Genomic DNA, 23,467 nt, shown 5'->3' with positions numbered 1-23,467 from the left:
ATATTTTGGTACATGACTCTTTCTGAATTATGGTTTTCTCAGGGTATATGCCCAGTAGTGGGATTGCTGGGTCATATGGTAGTTCTATTTTTAGTTTTTTAAGGAACCTCCATACTGTTCTCCATAGTGGCTGTATCAATTTACATTCCCACCAACAGTGCAAGAGTGTTCCCTTTTCTCCACACCCTCTCCAGCATTTATTGTTTCTAGATTTTTTGATGATGGCCATTCTGACCGGTGTGAGATGATACCTCATTGTAGTTTTGATTTGCATTTCTCTAATGATTAACGATGTTGAGCATTCTTTCATGTGTCTGTTGGCAATCTGTATCTCTTCTTTGGAGAAATGTCTATTTAGGTCTTCTGCCCATTTTTGGATTGGGTTGTTTGTTTTTTTGTTATTGAGCTGCATGAGCTGCTTGTAAATCTTGGAGATTAATCCTTTGTCCGTTGCTTCATTTGCAAATATTTTCTCCCATTCTGAGGGTTGTCTTTTGGTCTTGTTTATGGTTTCCTTTGCTGTGCAAAAGCTTTTAAGTTTCATTAGGTCCCATTTGTTTATTTGTGTTTTTATTTCCATTTCTCTAGGAGGTGGGTCAAAAAGGATCTTGCTGTGACTTATGTCATACAGTGTTCTGCCTATGTTTTCCTCTAAGAGTTTGATAGTGTCTGGCCTTACACTTAGGTCTTTAATCCATTTTGAGTTTATTTTTGTGTATGGTGTTAGGGAGTGTTCTAATTTCATACTTTTACATGTACCTGTCCAATTTTCCCAGCACCACTTATTGAAGAGGCTGTCTTTTCTCCACTGTATATGCTTGCCTCCTTTATCAAAGATAAGGTGACCATATGTGCGTGGGCTTATCTCTGGGCTTTCTATCCTGTTCCATTGATCTATATTTCTGTTTTTGTGCCAGTACCAAACTGTCTTGATTACTGTAGCTTTGTAATATAGTCTGAAATCAGGGAGCCTGATTCCTCCAGCTCCATTTTTCGTTCTCAAGATTGCTTTGGCTATTCGGGGTCTTTTGTGTTTCCATACAAATTGTGAAATTTTTTGTTCTAGTTCTGTGAAAAATGCCAGTGGTAGTTTGATAGGGATTGCATTGAATCTGTAGATTGCTTTGGGTAGCAGAGTCATTTTCACAATGTTGATTCTTCCAATCCAAGAACATGGTATATCTCTCCATCTATTTGTATCATCTTTAATTTCTTTCATCAGTGTCCTATAATTTTCTGCATACAGGTCTTTTGTCTCCTTAGGTAGGTTTATTCCTAGGTATTTTATTCTTTTTGTTGCAATGGTAAACGGGAGTGTTTTCTTAATTTCACTTTCAGATTTTTCATCATTAGTATACAGGAATGCAAGCGATTTCTGTGCATTAATTTTGTATCCTGCTACTTTACCAAATTCATTGATTAGCTCTAGTAGTTTTCTGGTAGCATCTTTTGGATTCTCTATGTATAGTATCATGTCATCTGCAAACAGTGACAGCTTTACTTCTTCTTTTCCAATTTGGATTCCTTTTATTTCTTTTTCGTCTCTGATTGCTGTGGCTAACACTTCCAAAACTATGTTGAATAATAGTGGTGAGAGTGGGCAACCTTGTCTTGTTCCTGATCTTAGTGGAAATGGTTTCAGTTTTTCACCATTGAGGACAATGTTGGCTGTGGGTTTGTCATATACGGCCTTTATTATGTTGAGGAAAGTTCCCTCTATGCCTACTTTCTGCAGGACTTTTATCATAAATGGGTGTTGAATTTTGTCGAAAGCTTTCTCTGCATCTATTGAGATGATCATATGGTTTTTCTCCTTCAATTTGTTAATATGATGTATCACGTTGATTGATTTGCGTATATTGAAGAATCCTTGCATTCCTGGAATAAACCCCACTTGATCATGGTGTATGATCCTTTTAATGTGCTGTTGGATTCTGTTTGCTAGTATTTTGTTGAGGATTTTTGCATCTATGTTCATCAGTGATATTGGCCTGTAGTTTTCTTTCTTTGTGACATCTTTGCCTGGTTTTGGTATCAGGGTGATGGTGGCCTCGTAGAATGAGTTGGGGAGTGTTCCTCCCTCTGCAATATTTTGGAAGAGTTTGAGAAGGATAGGTGTTAGCTCTTCTCTAAATGTTTAATAGAATTCGCCTGTGAAGCCATCTGGTCCTGGGCTTTTGTGTGTTGGAAGATTTTTAATCACAGTTTCAATTTCAGTGCTTGTGATTGGTCTGTTCATATTTTCTATTTCTTCCTGGTTCAGTCTCGGCAGGTTGTGCATTTCTAAGAATCTGTCCATTTCTTCCAGGTTGTCCATTTTATTAGCATAGAGTTGCTTGTAGTAATCTCTTATGATCGTTTGTATTTCTGCAGTGTCAGTGGTTACTTCTCCTTTTTCATTTCTAATTCTATTAATTTGAGTCTTCTCCTTTTTTCTCTTGATGAGTCTGGCTAATGGTTTATCAATTTTGTTTATCTTCTCAAAGAACCAGCTTTTAGTTTCATTGATTTTTGCTATTGTTTCCTTCATTTCTTTTTCATTTATTTCTGATCTGATCTTTATCATTTCTTTCCTTCTGCTAGCTTTGGGGTTTTTTTGTTCTTCTTTCTCTAATTGCTTTAGGTGCAAGGTTAGGTTGTTTATTCGAGATGTTTCCTGTTTCTTGATGTAGGCTTGTATTGCTATAAACTTCCCTCTTAGAACTGCTTTTGCTGCATCCCATAGGTTTTGGATCGTCATGTCTCCATTGTCATTTGTTTCTAGGTATTTTTTGATTTCCCCTTTGATTTCTTCAGTGATCACTTCGTTATTAAGTAGTGTATTGTGTAGCCTCCATGTGTTTGTATTTTTTACAGATCTTTTCCTGTAATTGATATCTAGTCTCATAGCGTTGTGGTCGGAAAAGATACTTGATACGATTTCAATTTTTTTAAATTTACCAAGGCTTGATTTGTGACCCAAGATATGATCTATCCTGGAGAATGTTCCATGAGCACTTGAGAAAAATGTGTATTCTGTTGTTTTTGGGTGGAATGTCCTATAAATATCAATTAAGTCCATCTTGTTTAATGTATCATTTAAGGCTTGTGTTTCCTTATTTATTTTCATTTTGGATGATCTGTCCATTGGTGAAAGTGGGGTGTTAAAGTCCCCTACTATGATTGTGTTACTGTCGATTTCCCCTTTTATGGCTGTTAGTATTTGCCTTATGTATTGAGGTGCTCCTATGTTGGGTGCATAAATATTTACAATTGTTATACCTTCCTCTTGGATCGATCCCTTGATCATTATATAGTGTCCGTCTTTGTCTCTTGTAATTGTCTTTATTTTAAAGTCTATTTTGTCTGATATGAGAATTGCTACTCCAGCTTTCTTTTGATTTCCATTTGCATGGAATATCTTTTTCCATCCCCTCACTTTCAGTCTGTATGTGTCTCTAGGTCTGAAGTGGGTCTCTTGTAGACAGCATATATATGGGTCTTGTTTTTGTATCCATTCAGCCAGTCTGTGTCTTTTGGTGGGAGCATTTAATCCATTTACATTTAAGGTAATTATCGATATGTATGTTCCTATTCCCATTTTCTTAAATGTTTTGGGTTTGTTATTGTAGGTGTTTTCCTTCTCTTGTGTTTCTTGCCTAGAGAAGTTCCTTTAGCATTTGTTGTAAAGCTGGTTTGGTGGTGCTGAACTCTCTCAGCTTTTGCTTGTCTGTAAAGGTTTTAATTTCTCCATCAAATCTGAATGAGATCCTTGCTGGGTAGAGTAATCTTGGTTGTAGGTTTTTCTCCTTCATCACTTTAAGTATATCCTGCCACTCCCTTCTGGCTTGCAGCGTTTCTGCTGAAAGATCAGCTGTTAACCTTATGGGGATGCCCTTGTGTGTTATCTGTTGTTTTTCCCTTGCTGCTTTTAATATGTTTTCTTTATATTTAATTTTGGATAGTTTGATTAATATGTGTCTTGGTGTGTTTCTCCTTGGATTTATCCTGTATGGGACTCTCTGTGCTTCCAGGACTTGATTAACTATTTCCTTTCCCATATTAGGGAAGTTTTCAACTATAATCTCTTCAAATATTTTCTCAGTCCCTTTCTTTTTCTCTTCTTCTTCTGGGACCCCTATAATTCGAATGTTGGTGTGTTTAATGTTGTCCCAGAGGTCTCTGAGACTGTCCTCAGTTCTTTTCATTCTTTTTTCTTTATTCTGCTCTGCAGTAGTTATTTCCACCATTTTATCTTCCAGGTCACTTATCCGTTCTTCTGCCTCAGTTATTCTGCTATTGATTCCTTCTGGAGAATTTTAAATTTCATTCATTGTGTTGTTCATCATTGTATGTTTGCTCTTTAGTTCTTCTAGGTCCTTGTTAAACGTTTCTTGTATTTTCTCCATTCTATTTCCAAGATTTTGTATCATCTTTACTATCATTACACTGAATTCTTTTTCAGGTAGACTGCTTATTTCCTCTTCATTTGTTTGGTGTGGTGGGGTTTTTTTTACCTTGCTCCTTCATCTGCTGTGTATTTCTGTGTCTTCTCATTTTACTTAACTTACTGAGTTTGGGGTTTCCTTTTTGCAGGCTGCAGGTTTGTAGTTCCCGATGTTTTTGGTGCCTGCCCCAACTGGGTAAGGTTGATTCAGTGGGTTGTGTAGGTTTCCTGGTGAATGGGACTGGTGCCTGTGTTCTGGTGGATGAAGCTGGATCTTGTTTTTCTGTGGGCAGGACCGCATCTGGTGGTGTGTTTTGGGGTGTCTGTGACCTTATTATGATTTTAGGCAGCCCCTCTGCTAATGGGTGGGGTTGTGTTCCTGTCTTGCTACTTGTTTGGCATGCGGTGTCAAGCACTGGGGCTTGATGGTCGTTGAGTAGAGCTGGGTCTTAGCGTTAAGATAGAGATCTCTGGGAGAGCTCTCGCAGATTGATATTATGTGGAGCCGGGAGGTCTCTGGTGGTCCAATGTCCTGAACTCGGCTCTTCCACGTCCGAGGCTCAGACCTGACACCTGGTCAGAGCACCAAGACCCTGTCAGCCACACGGTTTCTTGTTTCAAAGATGCAATATAAATGAGAAATAAATTTTTTTGTAGTGGTTCTCAAACATGTTGGTCTCAGAACTCCTTTCCTCTCCTTTGAGCCTGGAGCCTATGGAGTGGCAGGTAAATCCCTATTGGATCCTGGATTCTTAGTGTCCAGGATTATTTTTTTAAAGGCCAGTAAACATGGATTGATACATTGTTCTTCTATTTTGAGGGCAGGGCCACAGAAAGCTATTTGTATTAATATCAGTCAATGCAAGAAGGGTTTCTTAAAATCAACTATGAAGAAATGTTAGAGAAAGATAACGTGGGTTTAGAGGAAATAGATGAAAGATTTTTCTGGAAAGAAGAAGCTAAGGTAATAATAACAGTAATAGGTCATGAAATGTTATTATACATTCATTGATAATCAAATATTCATTATTTTCATACACACATAAAATGTGTTTGAGTCATATAGAATGAATTTAAGGTAAATATGGGAAAGATCTGCCTGACGTTGACAATGGGGAACAAATATAATTATTGGTATCCCTGTCTTCAGTTGCAGGACACACCATTCTGCTTGAAAGCAAAGAAGGAAATTAGGTGATGCTTAAAGAGCTTTCCAATTTAACTCTTGTTTAAGAGTGTACTTAGAAGTTGTTACATTAATAAGGGTTTTTGTTTTGTTTTGTTTTGTTTTGTTTCGGTGATCTTATTAATGACTTTTCAGTCAGTTGAAATAGTCAAAAATCAAACATTTTTATTACTGCTTTAGAGGATGTTAGAAGCATTCCATCCTTATATCCTTCTTCTGCCTAGCATTTTGCAAAACATGGTATATTATTTATGCTTATAAACTTAAATGAGCACAATTCAGCATCAATTGCTGCCTGGTAATATAGGGCCTTTGCTTCAGATTGGTAGGAATATGTACAGTTTTTGCTCTTTTTTTGGTGGCTTGGAGGGAATAACAATTTTATGTTCCTGGGTTCTCTGCCACTAGGCCTGGTGTCATGAGTATGTGTCCAAATCTCTTCCAAAACAAGAAATTAAGATTGAAAGAGAGGAAATTTCTAATCTTGTTAAAATGAGGAGGGAATGAAACTGAGAACTACCAGACTTTGTGGTAAATCTCCATAATTTGCGAAGAAAAGTTAACACTTCTTAATGAGCTGATGACTATCAGGCCTTTAGCCATCTGGCTTCTGCTGATCTCTCTCACCTCATCTTTTGTCCCTTTCCTGGTAGTTTCTACCCTGTTCATGTACCAAACTACTTTAAATATGTTTAATGTGACATCCTCTTACACTTCTGAGTCTTTTAAGATTCTCCTTTCTGGAACATGCTTTCCCCTATTCATTCAAAAGTCTGGAACTATCTAAACTTAACATCGTTTCCTTCTAAGAATCCTGGGTTAGCTGGCTTTGTTTTTTTATATTCTCAAAATGGTAGATGCTATACATTGGTGTGTTGAAATTCCAACTCACCCTTCTGTAATGTGCATTCTTGCAATGCAGCATCTTTTTCTAGAGTTCCTTTCACCTAAGATTCTGAATAAGATTTAGCTTCCCTAAATCTTAGATGCGTGTATGTAAGATCTGGAAGAGAAAGGTAAATGGGGGCCATCTTTCCAGGTTTTCAGCTATTTCTACTGGCTCACAAGGTAATAGGGACATAAAATTTTCTTTGCAGTAGCACTCCAGTTGCAAGGGCAGCAATGATACATTTCTATAGATCACAGCTACTACAGAGTGTTTTTGTGTTCAGTAGTTACAATGGCAGCTTAGAGGAAAAGGCAATCAAGGTAATTATTTCATATCATGTAGAAGAAAGAATGACACAAAATTTTTCATTATTTCCAGTAGTTGTTATCAATCATGCTTATTACTATCATAAAAATCCCTTAACCAAACTCTGTAGACACTTTGTCATACAAAATCAAGGGCAATATGTGGAAGGCACATTGAGAAAGTACAAATTACTCCAAGGTTAAAATGCTACCCAGGGATCATCTTTGTCTCTTGCATCTCTGGGAATGTCTCTATAACAGGGTTTCTATGACACTTCTTTACAAGTACTACTTTGACATTTGATGAAGGAACTCTATAACTCTATCTCATATGTCATTACTCAGATTTTCAAACATGTGAGGAGAAGTGACAGTCTAATATTGTTTTGTATTAATGTCTGTGTGAAAAAAATGAAAATTATTTACATCATGTAAACAGTTTTGTAATTACTTCCAATCACCTTGTGTGTCACACAGAGTAGTATCTTAATTTTTCCCATTTCTCTGAGACTGAGGTCTATGACAAACTTAACACAGAACAATATTTGATGTTGATTTAAACAAATTAGTAGAAGGTTTCCAGGAAGTGGCAGGAGATAATAGAAGTACATCACCAGGGAGAGAGATGCAAGAGGGAAGAGATATGGGAACATATGTATATGTATAACTGATTCACTTTGTTATAAAGCAGAAGCTAACACACCATTGTAAAGCAATTATACTTCAATAAAGATGTTTAAAAAAAAAAAAAAAAAAGAGCCAATGGGATTAGCAAAACAGAAACCGTAGTAATGAAAATAAATAAATAAATTCAAAAAAAAAAAAAAAAAAAAAAAGAAGTACATCACCATAAAAAGTAGACACAAAACAAAAGGAAAATCTACTAACTAAGGGGATGGAAACCGGTAGCAGGATAAGCTATTGGCAACCAGTAGGGTAATTTGGGGGATTATGATGGTGGGAGAAAGCAGACAGTTTATTCTTGTAATCACAAATCACCAACTTCAAAGGGACTATTGATTTGAAAGGACTATTGATATTACATATTTTAAATGGTCACATGATTCATCCACTTAAACATTAGGACTTATCATTCTGTTGTGACCTTAATTTCTCTAACCACTGTCCTGTGTGTTCTTATCTTGAAGAGCTAATTTCTTCAAATCATTTAGGTTCCAGTTAAAGCCCTACTCCTGCACAGCATCTCCTAACTCCCTCTAGGTAAGAGTACCCTATCCCTTCTCTCCTTCAGTGTACTGACACACTATTTTGATGGTGTCAACATTTGTAATATGCTGCCTTCTGTTGCCACTTAACTGTGATATCTCAACAGCGAGATGCTTTATAATTTGTTTGTAGCCACCCACCCCAGTGCAGATGATAGCATTATGCATTTAGATCATTCCTGATGAAACTTTATTGAATGAATAAATGACCTGGTACAGTTTGCCAGAGCAGAGGTAGTGAGGCATGGACTAGAAAACAAAATCCTGTAATGAGAGTGAGAGGATTGTGTTTCAGCTCTGCCAGTACCTGACTTAGGAACCAAGGTAGTCATTGAGGCTTTTGGGGCCTTATTTCTAACTCAAGTCCTCTTGTAACATCTGACTGTTATCCATACATTGAAATAATACCCACAAAAAAGTATAGGAAATGAGCAAGAATATGGCAGCTAAAGGAAACCACAGAACTAGAGATTTATCTCCTTATTTTGTACTTACAGAAATTGTGCCCTCAGAAATTCCTTTGTATGACACATGAATCTGAAAACAACTTGCCATTAAATATGTTACTTGAGCTGTAAAACTCTAGCTAAAAATGTCCCAAGAACCCTAAAGAGATATAGAAACCAAAAGGAAAGATCAGTTTAATGGGATGTAAACTGATGCTAGAAAGGGGTTAGTGATATACAATTTCCTTTAGTGAACATGTTGTGTCTTATCACAAGATGTCACTTCACCAAAAAAAAAAAGAGGTTGAAATCTGCTTCTTCTGTTAAAAGTAGCTGGTTATGATTTTCACATAAAAATAGATATATGTCCAGGAACACATCCTTATTTTAATAATATGCAAGGCGTGATGTGGAAATTACCAGTATCTTGATAACCCCTACCTAAAACTGGACTTGAATTATATATATAATTAATATAGATTTTTTAGAATATTTATTTATATACATACACTTACACTAATGATCTCCAACTTACAATGGCTTGACTTATAATTTTTTGACTTTGGTGCAAAAGTGATAAGCATACAGTAAAACTGTACTTAGAATTTTGGTCTTTTCCTGGGCTATCAGTATGTGGGACAATACTCTCCCAAGACGCCGGGCAGCGGCAGTGAGCTGTAACTCCCAGTTGGCCACACGATCATGAGGGTAAACAGCCATACACTTACAACCATTCTGTTTTTCACTTTCAGTACAGTATTCAATAAATTACATGAGCTATTCAACACTTTATTATAAAATACTCTTTTTGTTAGATGATTTTGCCCAACTGTGGGCTAATATAAGTGTTCTGATCATGTTTAAGTTAGGCAACGCTAAGCTATCATGTTCAGAAGTTTAGGTGTATTAAATGCATTTTCAACTTAAACATGTTTTCAATTTACCATGGGTTTATCAGTATGTTACCCCATCAAAAGTTGAGGAAGACTGTAGTTTCTTTTTCACCTTACAGTGGTAAGACAATGGTATAATATAATTACAAGTTGTATAGAGATTTTTAAAAAATCTATATGATTATCAAAACCTAGAAACAATATATTCTAAGTCCTCACTTCCCCTCACCAGCAGGAATCATCTGTAGAATATTGTATATGTTGCTATAGATCAGGATATGTCCCCATAATCTTATAGCTGAAAATTAAAGTCAAAATATGACTTTTACCATCATTTCAGGGCAACTATACTCCTTATGGAATCTTTTAGATGAATTTTGAGCTGTTTTTTAAGGCCGTCAGCCTTATTAACTCCAGAGAGTATAGTTTTGACCAGGTACTGGAAGTTGTATCCAGTGTACAGAAATAAAAGAGTGAATGTCTTCAGAATACCAAGGTATAGACAAAGGTGGTTAATCTGTAGATAAAGTAAGATAGATTTTTAAAGACAAAGTTAAATATGTGGTGATTCATTTATTTTCTCCTAAAAGACTATTATTTCTCCACTACGGGCAAACTGAAGTATGGGAAACTAAACTATTTCACCAATATCACAGTCTAATTTGAATCCTTCTCAAACTCCAAAATAGGAGTAAAATAATGGAAAGAATAATGGCTTTGAAGGCATCCAAGTCACAAGTCACGCATAGCACTTACTTACCAAGTAGTGCAAATGGCGTGTGTGTGTGCGTGTATGTGTGTGTATGAGAGGGAGAGAGAGAAAATGGAGTACTATTAGGCAATAAAAAGGAGCAAATATTGATACACTGCAAAACCTGGATGAATCTGAAAGGCATTTTATATATTCTATGTCTTGTTTTTGTTGGTAAATTCCCATGTGTATGTAATTTAGTCAGCTTGGGCCAATATAACAAAATGCTATAGATAGGGTGGCTATAGACAATAGGGGACAATATAAATATTTATTTCTCAAAGTTCTGAATGCTTAGAGGTCCAAGATCAAGACACCAGTCAATTCAGTTCTTGGTTCCTGGTGAGAGCCCTTTTCCTGCCTTGTAGATGACCACTTTCTGGCTATGTTCTCACATGCATGGCAGAGAGAGAGCACTTGTGTCTCTTCCTCTTCTTATATGGGCACTTATTGCAGCATGAGGGCCCCACCCTCATGCCCTCATCTAAACCTAATTACCTCCCAAAGGCCTCATCTCCAAATACTATCAGTTTGGGGGTTAGGGCTTTAATACATGAATTTGAGGAGGACACATTCAGTCCACAGCAGTAACTGTCAAAAATAATTGAACTAAACATTAATAATTTCTGAAATTTATTTTATGTAAATTATATATCAGTAAAAAACAATGTGACAAAAATAAGGCTGAATTTTTTGAAATATTTTGTAACTCTGACAGTCTACATTATTGCTAAAATGTAGTCTGTGGTTTGGTGCTGATCTTCAAACTGTTTATTACTGGTCTTACTGGTCTGTCATACGTACAGAAATTAAGAGCAAGTATTTAGAAACTTTTATAGCAGTTTGACATTACCCTGGCTTATTTTCCCCTTTTTTCTTTTTCTTTTTTTAAATTTTACAAAAGTATTAGACTGCAATGGACTGAGAAAATGTCTGGTCCTCTATCAGATGGTTGAGAAGACTATACAACAATAAAAAGTGTAATAAATCCCATTCATTCAATAACAAAATTAACTTCTTCTTGAAAAGAGAATAAAATTTAGCATTTATGTTACTGGTATTGGTCAATAGTAGATTGTTTAACATTTTAATATCTTAAAAATCTTTTAAAACACAATTACATCTTGATGTCTTTGTTGCAATGTGGGCAAGAAACACTTTTAGGAAGATCAAAATATCACATCTATTCAGAGCAACTGTCATAGATATCTTTTCTAGACTATTTTGCATTATTAAAAAACGTTAATTTCACCATATTTTTCTTGAATTAATGGAGAGCTTCAGTGATCCCTGCATACTGGATATTTTATGTGAGTTTTTTCTTGGAAGAACAAAATCTTTCAGTAAGACCAAGTCACAACCTGAACTTTGGAGAAGCTAATGAGTAGCAGAAAGAAACTGCATTTGTGGTCAGGAGACCAATCTCAATTCTAGATAGGTGGGGAAGCCTGGTAGTCACTCTCTTTCTCTGGACTTAGATGTCATCATATGAAAAACAGAGAGATATTAAACAGCATAATATGTAGTCCCGTGACCAGCAGGTAATCCCTGATTCTCTTATACATGTTTTATATTGTGATATATTTCTTCAACAAAATCTAATATCTTTCCCGTCTTTCAGGAATTTCCCAGTGTCCGATCCACCAGGAATTCCCCTCTTTTCTCCTAAAACAACTACAGATAAAAACTATTGTTCTTCCTAAAATTTCTAAGAACTTGAGAGGGAAGAGAGAAGTGCCGTTTGTGATCAAACTATGCTTGAACAAAAATTCATTAATGCTCATTCTATTATTCTAACACTGAATTTCTTGTGACTCAGGGCAATGTCTAACACGTTAGGTGACAGAAATAATGAGAAGATCACAATTCTTTGACCTAAGTTTTCATGAAGACAGTAGTTACAAGAAAACTTCTGAACAGAGACTAAAAAATGCCCCTGGAATTAAGAGTCCAATGATTTAGGGATGGCCAGACTCTCAGCTTGATCAGCAAGCACCACACAAACTCTCCAGCTGTGATTGAAATGACCTCCAGTGCAGTCTTTCCAGAGAAGTCTGCCTCACAGCATTCTGCCCATAAGGAGGGTGACATACAACCAATTTACCTGGGATTGGCTCAGTTTATGCATGTTGTCTCAGCATGAATATTAATAGCACTCCCTTTCACTCTGAAAATTTCCCCACACAGACCTTAAATTATATGTTGCCTTCCTTTTAGGCATCTAAACTCAACTTTTGACTGATAAGTCTGGGAAATTCTTTCCCTTCTCCAAATCCTAGTATTCACTAACACCAAATTGGTTGCTATGCCACACTCTTCCTTACCCATAAAGCTTAGTCATTTGTGACATAAACAAGTGATTCTAGTACTGGCTTAAACAGTATCCTAATAAGGTAGCTCATTTCCATACCCAATATTAATTCCCACATCCAATATTTATAAATGTGGAAAAGTAAACCAGCCCCTTTTCCATTTAATTTAGACTTTTATTTTTTATTAATGCCCTGAATTGCCATATTTTTTCCTATATTCCCCCAACAAAATCTTCTTAGACATTTATGAGCTTCATGCATCAAACAACATATTCTTTCTTCCATCATCACCCCACTCTCAAACTTTACTATCTTAAATATTTAAGTTTATCATAACAGTAAAGATCCTCTATCTCTTTGATCACCTCTTAGGGGTATCTGCCTTAGATTTAGAAATAAGCTGTGAATGAATACCCTGGGGTATAATTTGGAAAATGGCATTTTTATGTTTGGATTTTGTTTAAAAACAGAAAGGCGGAAAAAGAGAGGAAGAGAGAAAAAAAGAAGAGAGAAGAGAAAGAAAGTTTCTACATCAAGTTCAATGAAGAATTTTGTGAAGCTATAATTTCAGCAACAGTAAAAGCTGACAGACTTTTCATTGAAAGTTACCAGACACTCCTTTGTTTAACAACAACACATACCACGTGTTCAAGAGCAAAAGTGTGCCGTTCGATTCAGAAGAGAAAAAAGCTGATTGTATGATAATATGGGAAGGAATAAAAATAAAGATTCTTTATTCCCATTTTGTTCTGTGACTTTTCACAGCTTAAGCTGGATGCTGCTGCTGCTGATGATGATGATGACGACACATCATTTACAATATGAGACTATTGTAAATACCTTCTGCCAATAAGAGATGAACAACGTAAAAAAATTACAAAATTTCCTACCCCAACTCAAAGATGAAGCAACAGTAAGAGGCAGAGATAGGTTCTTGTATATACGCATGGATAGTCACATACATTTATTTGGCCTATGAGTTACATGTGGTTTTAACTCTATTGAGGGCCTCTAATAAGCCTAGATAGTGAGTCAGAGCCAACGGTACAACCAGCTGATTTAGTAAATTCACCCCAACAGCTAATCAAGTCCAATAAAACCGAGATAAAATGATTAGCCAACTGAGCTATTTGGCTGAAATGGTTGATTGATTGAGCAGAATAATACACCCAACAGTGCCAGGCAGACTAAGAATGCAGCCCCTCATAGGCCAATTAAAGGAAGGTAGCCTTTCATGACTGGGTAAGTAATGGATCTTTCCTCATCTCCTCAGTCTATCTTGGGAGAGACCCAAGACAACTCCTGAGTTGAGAGGTTTATACTTTTAAAAAGAATCTAGAATAATAAAACATTTTATGGTACTTAGATTTTCACTGATGCCAAATCTCATCACTCTTCTCTCTGGCTGGCTGTCACTTTCAAGATTTATCTGAATGTTAAGTGCCATCAAGAGTTCAAATTTTCAGTTGGGTTAACTGCAGCCAAAAACATTATGATATTAGAACATTAAAGATATAGATTAAATTGCATAGCAATGGCTGCCTTCCATCTTAACAATATGGAGGCATGCGTTTTCAGAGCATTAGCCATTGCTTGTTTTTGTGCATGAATAGGAAACATTGGTAAAATTTGTTCTGTGAATGACAAGAGTAGGAATGAAAAAGTATCATTGAATGGTTTTCTATACTGATGCAGAATGAAAATTTTATCACTTTCAGCTTTGCTCTTACATCTGTTTTCTGGAAAGAAAGAATTTAGTGCCAGTAACAAATATGTTAATTACAATTTGGGCTATAGCTTCAAGATCTTTAAGTAAATGCCGAATACTTTAGTTCAGTCAGGAAATTTGCTAGGACACATTTCTTCTGACAGCTGCCAAGGAGAATGTCTGTTTTTAATACTTGAAAGATATACAAGATTTGCACTTTTAAATAACCACAGTTTTACAGCTCCTATTGGAGGCTTATTGAGCTCTTGACTAGGTTTTCAACACTGAATGTCAGAAGGTAGCCTTCTTCAGATAGTTTTTATGGTGCCAACCATACAACTACTTTAGACAGCATTTATCTCAGAGTCAAAAGAGCTAATTGTTTTGCTTTTCTATTTCATGTAAACTCAAGATCATTGAAAAATGACGGATATAAATGTCCAACCCACTGGTACCCAGAATGCCTAGGTTTATGAGCCCAAGAGAGTACAGCCCAGCCAGCCCATTCAACTTGGCCATCCTCAGGGGCAATGCTGGTCTTCATACTCAGATTTATTGTGTGGTGGTCCTCATTATTTTTAGACAGGCAGAAAAATCAGCTTTGCTATATAATGATCTTCTTATTTCCCTCACCTAAAACTGGCATAGTACTCCAAACAAGCAACCAAATTAGTGACAAATGGTAGAAAAGATTTTCCAATTCTAGTTTTCCTACACAATATTTTTATTAAAAAAAACTAGTAAAGGCAAAAGTAGACTTCATTTCAAAGGACCTAGTGTATTAATATATTTCAAAGACTTGTGTAAATATTTTTGTAAACTTCTTTTATAGCTCCCACCTCTTCTTCCCCATGATGATAAAGAAACCTAACTCCTGTCCATAAAGAAACACTGAAATTTATTTACAACTGGATGGACTTATGTTTTCCTTAGCATGACTTTGGTTGTCCTTTCACTCTGGGCTTACTCAGTATAAGATTTCAATATAGTTGAAACGAATGCTGACTTTCCTACAAAGGCAATAGTCTGAATGTCTTGACATTTCATAAGCAAAGGACATAATTTTACGCTTGTTTAAGCTACTTTATAAAACCTCATGAGAAATACTAAAAATAGTCCATGCCTCGAAATTATTCTTTTTGCATCTATACTACCACTTGGAATTTGATCTTCTTCAGAGAAGGAAAAGAAACAAACAGGTACTCAGTCATCCTTATCAACATCATCAGCATTGCCTTCATGATTTCTAGGTCTACTATATGCCAAGAATTATAGTAGACACTTAAGGTCCAATATCTCATTTTATATGCATAAAAATCTTTTATAAGGTAAATACTATTATCCAATTTCATGGATGAGGAAACAAAGTTTCAGAAAAGTAAAGTGACTTGCCTGAGTTCTTGTAGATTTTAAGTGGCAGAGCTGAAATTCATATCCAGGTTTCTTGAGACTTTCTTTGAGGAATGAAAGTAGTAGAGGACAAGGCAATTTTCTCATAGGGAGCATGAGGTAGCAAAATACATGCCCCATTATTTGTTCTATCTAGCCACCCAGTGACATCTGGGCTTAAAATACTATTAAAATATATTATGAACTGTGTAAGTCAGAAATCTGGCCTTTTATGTCTCACATCACCAGAACACAGAACACACAGGTATGGGTTTCAGATGAAAAGTTCTAGGAATACTTAGAATTGGCTGCAGATTATGTGCAAGTGAAGGTGTGGTTAAGAACAACAACAACAACAAACAAAAAGGTAAAGACATGTGATTGGTAGAAGAAGGGAGATTTACTTAAAGACGAATCCCTGATTTTCAGGTTGAAGGAATTTTGACAATTATTTAGACCCATCTAATGTATGAACTATTCTACCACATTTGACCATTTACTTGACTATCTCCTGTGACTTAAACAAACAGCCTATTTCCTCTTTTGAGTCATTTATTTGTTTACTCATTAAACACATCCACAAGTACTTTTTGAAATTACTTTGTGCCATGAACTGTGCCAGGCACTGACAGGATAGACAAGCCAATGAAGCTTTTTCTCAAGTTCTTTCTTATATTAGCCAAAGTCTCTTTCACTACTAGTTCCAAACTTGGGTACAAATTTTACCCAAAGAACTATTTAGAATGTTTTTTTCCAAGTGATATCATTTCAAATATCTCAAGTCATCTAACATGCCACTTTGTCTGAGAGGGGGCCCTTCCTCCACTGTTGCTCTACTTTTTCCTTTCACTTTTAGAGAAATGAAAGTGGGAAAACTTTCTCCCATAAGGTATCTTTGGTTTTGGAGAATGAGAGGGGCCATCAGGAGAGCAATGGGTAAGGAAGACAAAACTGGTTGTTTAGTGTGGCTCCAGTTTGACTTTTAGGGATCACAGTAAAGGGCATACTTGATGCATTTTAAATTAACCAGCCCAGGTTTCTAGGGTTAGGAAGCAAACAGAGGTTTGAAGGAAAATAATGAATGTGTATTTGGCTGGAATAATGCTTGTCTTATACCTCTTGAAAATCTAATTGCAAGCATGGGTAACTAGATGAGGTAGAAATGCAGCAAAGGAAAGGATACAGCAAACATATTTCTTCATGTGACACAGTTTTTAGTTCTATACCTCCCCTAATAACTACCCTCTGAGCTTGTTCTAGTTTATCTATATTCATTATAAACTATGACTCCAAAAACTAAACTCAATATTATATTTCCAATGTGAATAGTGGAACTAAATCAGAACAAATGATTATCATGTTCTAAATATTATATTTTTTACTAATATAACCAAACCTTGCTTTGACTTTTTTTGTCTCGCCATCAACTCATACAGAAGTTTTTTTCTACAACTTCATATTTTTTATAACATATACTACTATACCAAACTTCTGTCACCTTTTATATGTGTAATTGCTGTTCAAACTCATTTTATTAGAATCAGGTCTTCACTCCAAATTTTCAGTGCTAATTATATTATTAACCAGAACAATCACACTTTCTCCCTAATTTATTATGCATAAATTTGATGAGCATACCCTACATAGCTTTATCCACATCTTGCTTAAGAATGGAAAATGAAACCAAAGACAAAGGTGTGGCACTCTAATGTCCACCTACTCTAGAGGGACAGAAACCTTATAATCAATTACATTGGCCATTCAGTTCTTACTGATCTCACATTTCTTCATTTCCTCCATAAGGAGATATAAAAGTAGATGTCGGGCTTCCCTGGTGGCGCAGTGGTTGAGAATCTGCCTGCCAATGCAGGGGACACTGGTTCGAGCCCTGGTCTGGGAAGATCCCACATGCCACGAAGGTACTAGGCCCGTGCGCCACGACTACTGAACCTGCGTGTCTGGAGCCTGTGCTCCGCAACAAGAGAGGCCGCGACAGTGAGAGGCCAGCGCACCGCGATGAAGAGTGGCCCCCGCTTGCCGCAACTAGAGAAAGCGCTCGCACAGAAACGCAGACCCAACACAGCCAAAAATAAATAAATTAATTAATTAAAAAAAACCCAACAACACACATTAAAAAAAAAAAAAGGAGATGTCAACTCTTAAATTTATTTAAAAAAAATTTAAACAGTTATTTAAACTAAAAAAAAACGTAGCAAAACAAAAAACACTTCACCCATTTCTCCCACTCCCCACCCCCTGCCTTTGGTAATCACCAATCTGTTCTCTGTGTCTGTGAGCTTGTGTTTCTATTTGTAAACCCACTCAAACAAGGAAATGGGATATCTCGTTTTCAGAGAAGCCATGATGGGTTCAATAGATCCCAATTTTTCTTATGGTACTCAAAAAAAGAGTTACTAATAAATAATCACATACCGTTACTCATGAATAACCCAAAAGTAGGAGCATTTTTGCTATGCTGTTGATGGAAGCAGCTTTCTCTCTTTTTTTTTTTGAGAATCAGAACACATGCCAATTTCCTACTTCCAACTCATTTCACTCATTGAAATTCTTCAGAGACCACTATACTTATCAATTTAGTATTTTATTTTGTCAGTGTTCTAAAAGACAACTATTCCAGATCAGGAGATTTGCACGAATTTCGAGATTCTAGAGCTCTTTGATAATGTCTTTGCAATTTCTCCTACTTTGACCAACATGGAATCCACCTTTTTCATGTAGTGATCTATGGCCATAAAGTCAGTATTCAAATAGAAATTAAGGACATATGAAGTTATGCTTACCTTTTCTTTGAAAAAAAAGGAAAGCTTTCTTACTGGAATCTATGGAGTTCAGGAGAAATGAGTCAAAAGGAGGAAAGGTCAGGGAATCCAGAAACAGCTTTCTGGCAGCTAATGGCAAATGGATTTTTTGATTCTGCTACCTCACCATCCCTCATCGTCTAAACCAGTGCAGCTCAGAAGTGTAGTCTATGGACCAGCATCATCAGCATCTCCTTAGAGCTTATTAGTAATACAAATTATGGGACTTCCCTGGCAATCCAGTTGTGTAAGACTCCATGCTTCCACTGCAGGGGGTGCAGATTCGATCCCTGGTAGGGGGACTAAGATCCTGCATGCCACACAACGCGGCCAAAAAAAAGAAAAAAGGAAAAAAAAAGAAATACAAATTATCAGGTCTCCTCAGATCTACTGAATGAGTCTTTCTGGAGGTAGGGTCCAGGAATTTGTGTTTTATCAGCTTTCTAGATGATTCTCATGCATGCTAAAGAGTAGGAACCATTCTTCTATATGCCAGGTTCTGTGAAAATCTGTCCGCATTGCTACATTCTCTGTGAGGTTGTAAGGCCATATGGATAAGATAGGGAGTAAAGAAGGTAGTTTCTGAAAAGCCAGTAAAAAATTGCTTAATATTGTTTACATAATACTGTTTGTTAACTTCCTCCTTTCACTTAGTTGTTTGGAATAGCAAATTTTCTAAGTGAGTTTAAGGTGCACTGGTGAATTAAATGCAAAACCTGGATTAAGGTTGAGATTTTCTTACTCCTTGTTCAGACCCAATCCATTCTTTTCATTGTCCTCCACAAGGTTCCCATTTGCCTCTTGAGGAATCCAGTGGAACTGTTTTTTCCTTACTAAACTTCAGGATGTACCAGGAGTCAGGTCCAGGAAAATGTCTTCAAAATAATTCTCTCCTTGGTATCTTTTCTGATGTAAGATCTTGCCAAGAGCTTGTTCTCCACTGCAAAATCATATGGTTTACCAATATGATTATTGAATATGATTATCATATGATTCACTGTTTACCAAAAGTTTGATTGAGCCAAACCAGGGATGTGATTTAGGAGACAGCAAAGTATGGTAGAAAGTGCATCAGTTTTAGTGTCAAGCAGTTCTAGGTGTGATTCATGGTCTGCCACTTACTAGCTGTGCAATTAATGTCTCTGAATTTCAATTTCCTTAGCCATTGAATGTGCTGTGTGTTAAGTAATTCTTAATTCACTTGTTTGTCAGTCAGTCTATGGGTTTATTTGTATATGCCTATCTCACTACAAACAGCTGATGAAGTTAATGAAATAATTCACATCAAGTGTCTAGTCCTTTGCCTGGAACCTATAAAGTATTTAATAAAAGTTAACTCTCTTTTGTGTTTTCTTTCTTTCTTATTTCTTCTGCTGCTGAGAATTCTTTTTAGAAAGAATCAAAGAATTTGTCTGCAGAGCTGACCAAAGTGTGCAGTAATAGACAACCTGAATATTATAATCCACATATGAGGGCAAAAATGTGAGGCTTGTTACTCTAACCGTTAGACCTGTGCTATCCAAGGAAAAAATGGTGGTTACCTGTGGTTCTTGAAGACTTGAAATGTGCTTAAGTTGGTACATACTACATATTTATATAAAAATACCAGATTTCACAGAATTGGTATAAAAAAGAATATAAAATATCTCATGAATACATTTTATGTTGATTATGTGTTGAAATGGTAATATTTCAGATATGTCAGCTTATATAAATATATTACTAATTTCACCTGTTTCCTTTTCTCAATGTGGCTATGAGAAAATTTTAAATTATATATGCAGCTCACATTTGTGGCTCTCTTTATATTTCTATTGGATAGCACTGCCCTAAGTCATGGGCCTTTAGACCACATTTGCCCACCAAATAAATAGTTTTATATTTTAACTCTATTTGGCTACTTTAAATATAGCAATGGCAATGATCCCACATTAATGCATTTTCAAATTGTTTTTAATAACTATAAAGAGGACAACAAACCCTCAGTGAACTTGATTGCATAACTGTTCAGGAAATCAGAAGCATAGGCTGTGCAAAGCTAATCCATGCAGAGCTACTCTACCCATCTGGTTTTTCCTAAGAGAACCCACACTTCATGGCCAGTTTAGTAAACTTTTTTCCATAGGTGCAAGGTAGTAAGGCCAAAAACAGAAATGATACACCTGAATGGATATGTACTGGTAAGCTGTCATTCTTTTAATAGCAAACATAATGGGCAAGTATCTGCTTAGGTAGCATCATTTTTCAAGGTATATATTACATTTAAACTATGAATAAAATTGCTTTTCCCTTCACTTCTGCACCCAAATTAGGAATGCCTTTCTTTATTATCTTCCCCTGTTTATATCTTATCAAGACCAATATCAAGTCCCATTTTGTACATGAAGCCTTCCCTAGTCTAGTTCAATCTCTCAGTTATTTGCAATCCTATAGTACTTGTTATTTTTAATATATACGTACAGTCAGTCCTTGGTATACACAGATGTGGAACAGGCAGATTCAGGGGGCCAACTACACTACGCCATTTCATATAAAGGAACTGAGCATTTTGGTATCCACAGGGGTCCTGGAACCAAACCCAGAGAGACAGCTGTATCAGCTTTTCACTATACATGATTCTTTGTGTTTTCTAATTGTTTTTAGTATAGGTCTTATTGACCAATCCATGCCCTGATCTCCTCAAGGGACGAAGTGTATCCTATGTGCCTTTGTGTTCCTCACAGCCTTTATTTAAGCAGAGTAGGTAATGTTGGCTATAATAATAATAATGAAGTTCATAAAGAGCAATATAAAATCCAACCACTATGAAAATATGCAATATGATTACAAGTTCATTATGAACAAGGAATATCTGTTGAGCATTTTGACCTGAATGCCCTTTCTGCATGTCAAATTCATGAGGGCTAAAATCAAATTCATTAATTTCCCTTCCCTAAATTGCTCCTGCTTTGATTCCTATTTCAGTGCGTTGTGCTACTGGCCCAAGTCAGAAACATATATACCCTTGACTCGCTCTCCACCACCAAACCCAAGTCCCGTTGATATCCCTCCAACCCACTCACTGATCTCAGCCCTCATTGTTAATATCCTATCTCTGTGCCTCCTGTCTTACCCTCGCCCCCAGCCCAATCATTCTGGGCTGTTAAAAGCACAAATCTGTGCGTGCCATTTCCTCTGCTTAAAAATTTCATTCTTTTCCATGGGGTAAAGTCTCAAATCCCTAATAGGATTTATGAAGTCTTTTATAATAGTGTGGTCCATTTATACCACTTCAACATCTCATCTCTCTTGATCTCCACCCCAACTTCCACACTAACATTATCCTGACTCCCCTAATCAGCTTCCTTCCCTTACCTCTATACCTTTGTACATGTTATTCTCTCTACAAAAAGCACTCATTCCCTCCTACTTGGTTAACTCCCTCTACTATCTCCAGTCAGTTGGCCCTGGATTATACGTTCTTATGACAGAGTGCATAGACCTGATAATAACACTACTTGTCTGTCTCCTCCACTGAAATGCAAGCAGAGTCAGGTGTATCTCTTTTGCCATTATATTTCTTCCCTCTAGCACTGTATCTAGCCCATGACAGGACTCACAGTGTTTTTGAAGAAAGGAAAAAATGGGCAGACGGGTTGAAGGAAGCTGGGAGATAGAAAGGAAGAAAAAATTTTTTAATTTTATTACTCTACTTGCTCTCAGTATTTAATTTGTGAGGGTCATCCCTGAACCGCCATTTTGGGGCATAACCTTAGGCTGTTGGCTTTTACTATTGATTCAGTTACCATCTGTTTCTTGCAAATAGGCTCACACTTTTGTGAGGTCATGGGTTGAATACAGTAGTCAACATTCATAATTCAAATTGATCCATCTAGGGACCTTCACCTACCCACTCCCAATGGACAACAACACTATGTTGTTACAAACCGGACTAATCAGCCCACTCTAAAATACCTATTTATTACTTTCATGGAGTCAGCCAATAGCCAAGTCAACTCAGTCAACTGAGAAGTTAATGAATGTTTGTTCTACATTCAACACTGCACTAAGCACTCCAATAACACTAAATGAATATGTCTTAAGAATTTGGAACATGCTCTGAAGAATGTTTGTCTAGCTAAGAAAATAAAGCTAAATAAAGTACAAGAAGTAATTGTAGAGAAATGTTGTGCTACAAAGATGCTTCTGAATTCACACATTAGAGTAGTTTAGAAATAAATATCAACTTGATATTTGATCAACAATATCAAAGAAATAGCCATATGAACTACAACATCAATATGAGAAGGTAAAAGACATCAACCTACAAAAAATCCCAAGGGAGTTAACTATGAGGTGGATATTTACTCACCAAAATCTCTCGGTTGGTAAAGGTACAATCATGAAGGCCTTCTCTGTTCTCCCTACCATTTACATGAAAAGAAGAATGCCAAATACAGGGCATTCAGCAATCACTGGCTCAAGCCATCGTCCTCAGCCAAAAACATCTCCCAAATGCGTGGGAGCGGCAGCCAAGGTGTTTTGGTCAGGCACTGTGAAATTGCCTTGGCTGACTAGGATTTATGTGATTCCAGCAAGGAAATAATACCCTGTCTTCTTGCTCCACTACATGTGCTCAAAAGAAAGAAAGGGTGTCAAGGCTTCCAAAGTATCCTATCACATGTTGTGCTCCAACTCTCAAACAGTACAAGGTAAAGAAGTGTAAATGCTTTTGGCCACTTTCTTTTGCCAACAAATAAAAGACAATATTTGTTAAAATGTTGAAAGAAAACATGGCAGCTTATATAATAGGTTTAAGCAAGTGAAAAATCTCTTGGATGGGACGATTTCACTCCATTAACACTGAGTTTGTTTAGAAGCCACAGCTAATTCTGCTACCCATAGGGATTGCTAACGGTGGGGGCTGGGTGTGTGATGGAATGATGCCACAGTGAACAAAAGTAGATAGAAAAGGGCAAGAGCAGGGTATGTGTCCTGACCATACACTATGTTAGCTTAGTCATTAAGATTATTTCTTGACTGGGCTGAAACATTTCAAAACCCTTGCGCTCTTCCTTTAATAGTGTAGGTAAAGTATATAATGAGACCATTAAGACTCGAACCAAAAGTACTTACAT

The sequence above is a fragment of the Eubalaena glacialis genome, chromosome 12 (genome assembly GCF_028564815.1).
Source record: "Eubalaena glacialis isolate mEubGla1 chromosome 12, mEubGla1.1.hap2.+ XY, whole genome shotgun sequence".
Classification (NCBI taxonomy): domain Eukaryota; kingdom Metazoa; phylum Chordata; class Mammalia; order Artiodactyla; family Balaenidae; genus Eubalaena; species Eubalaena glacialis.
This window is presented reverse-complemented; position numbering follows the sequence as displayed.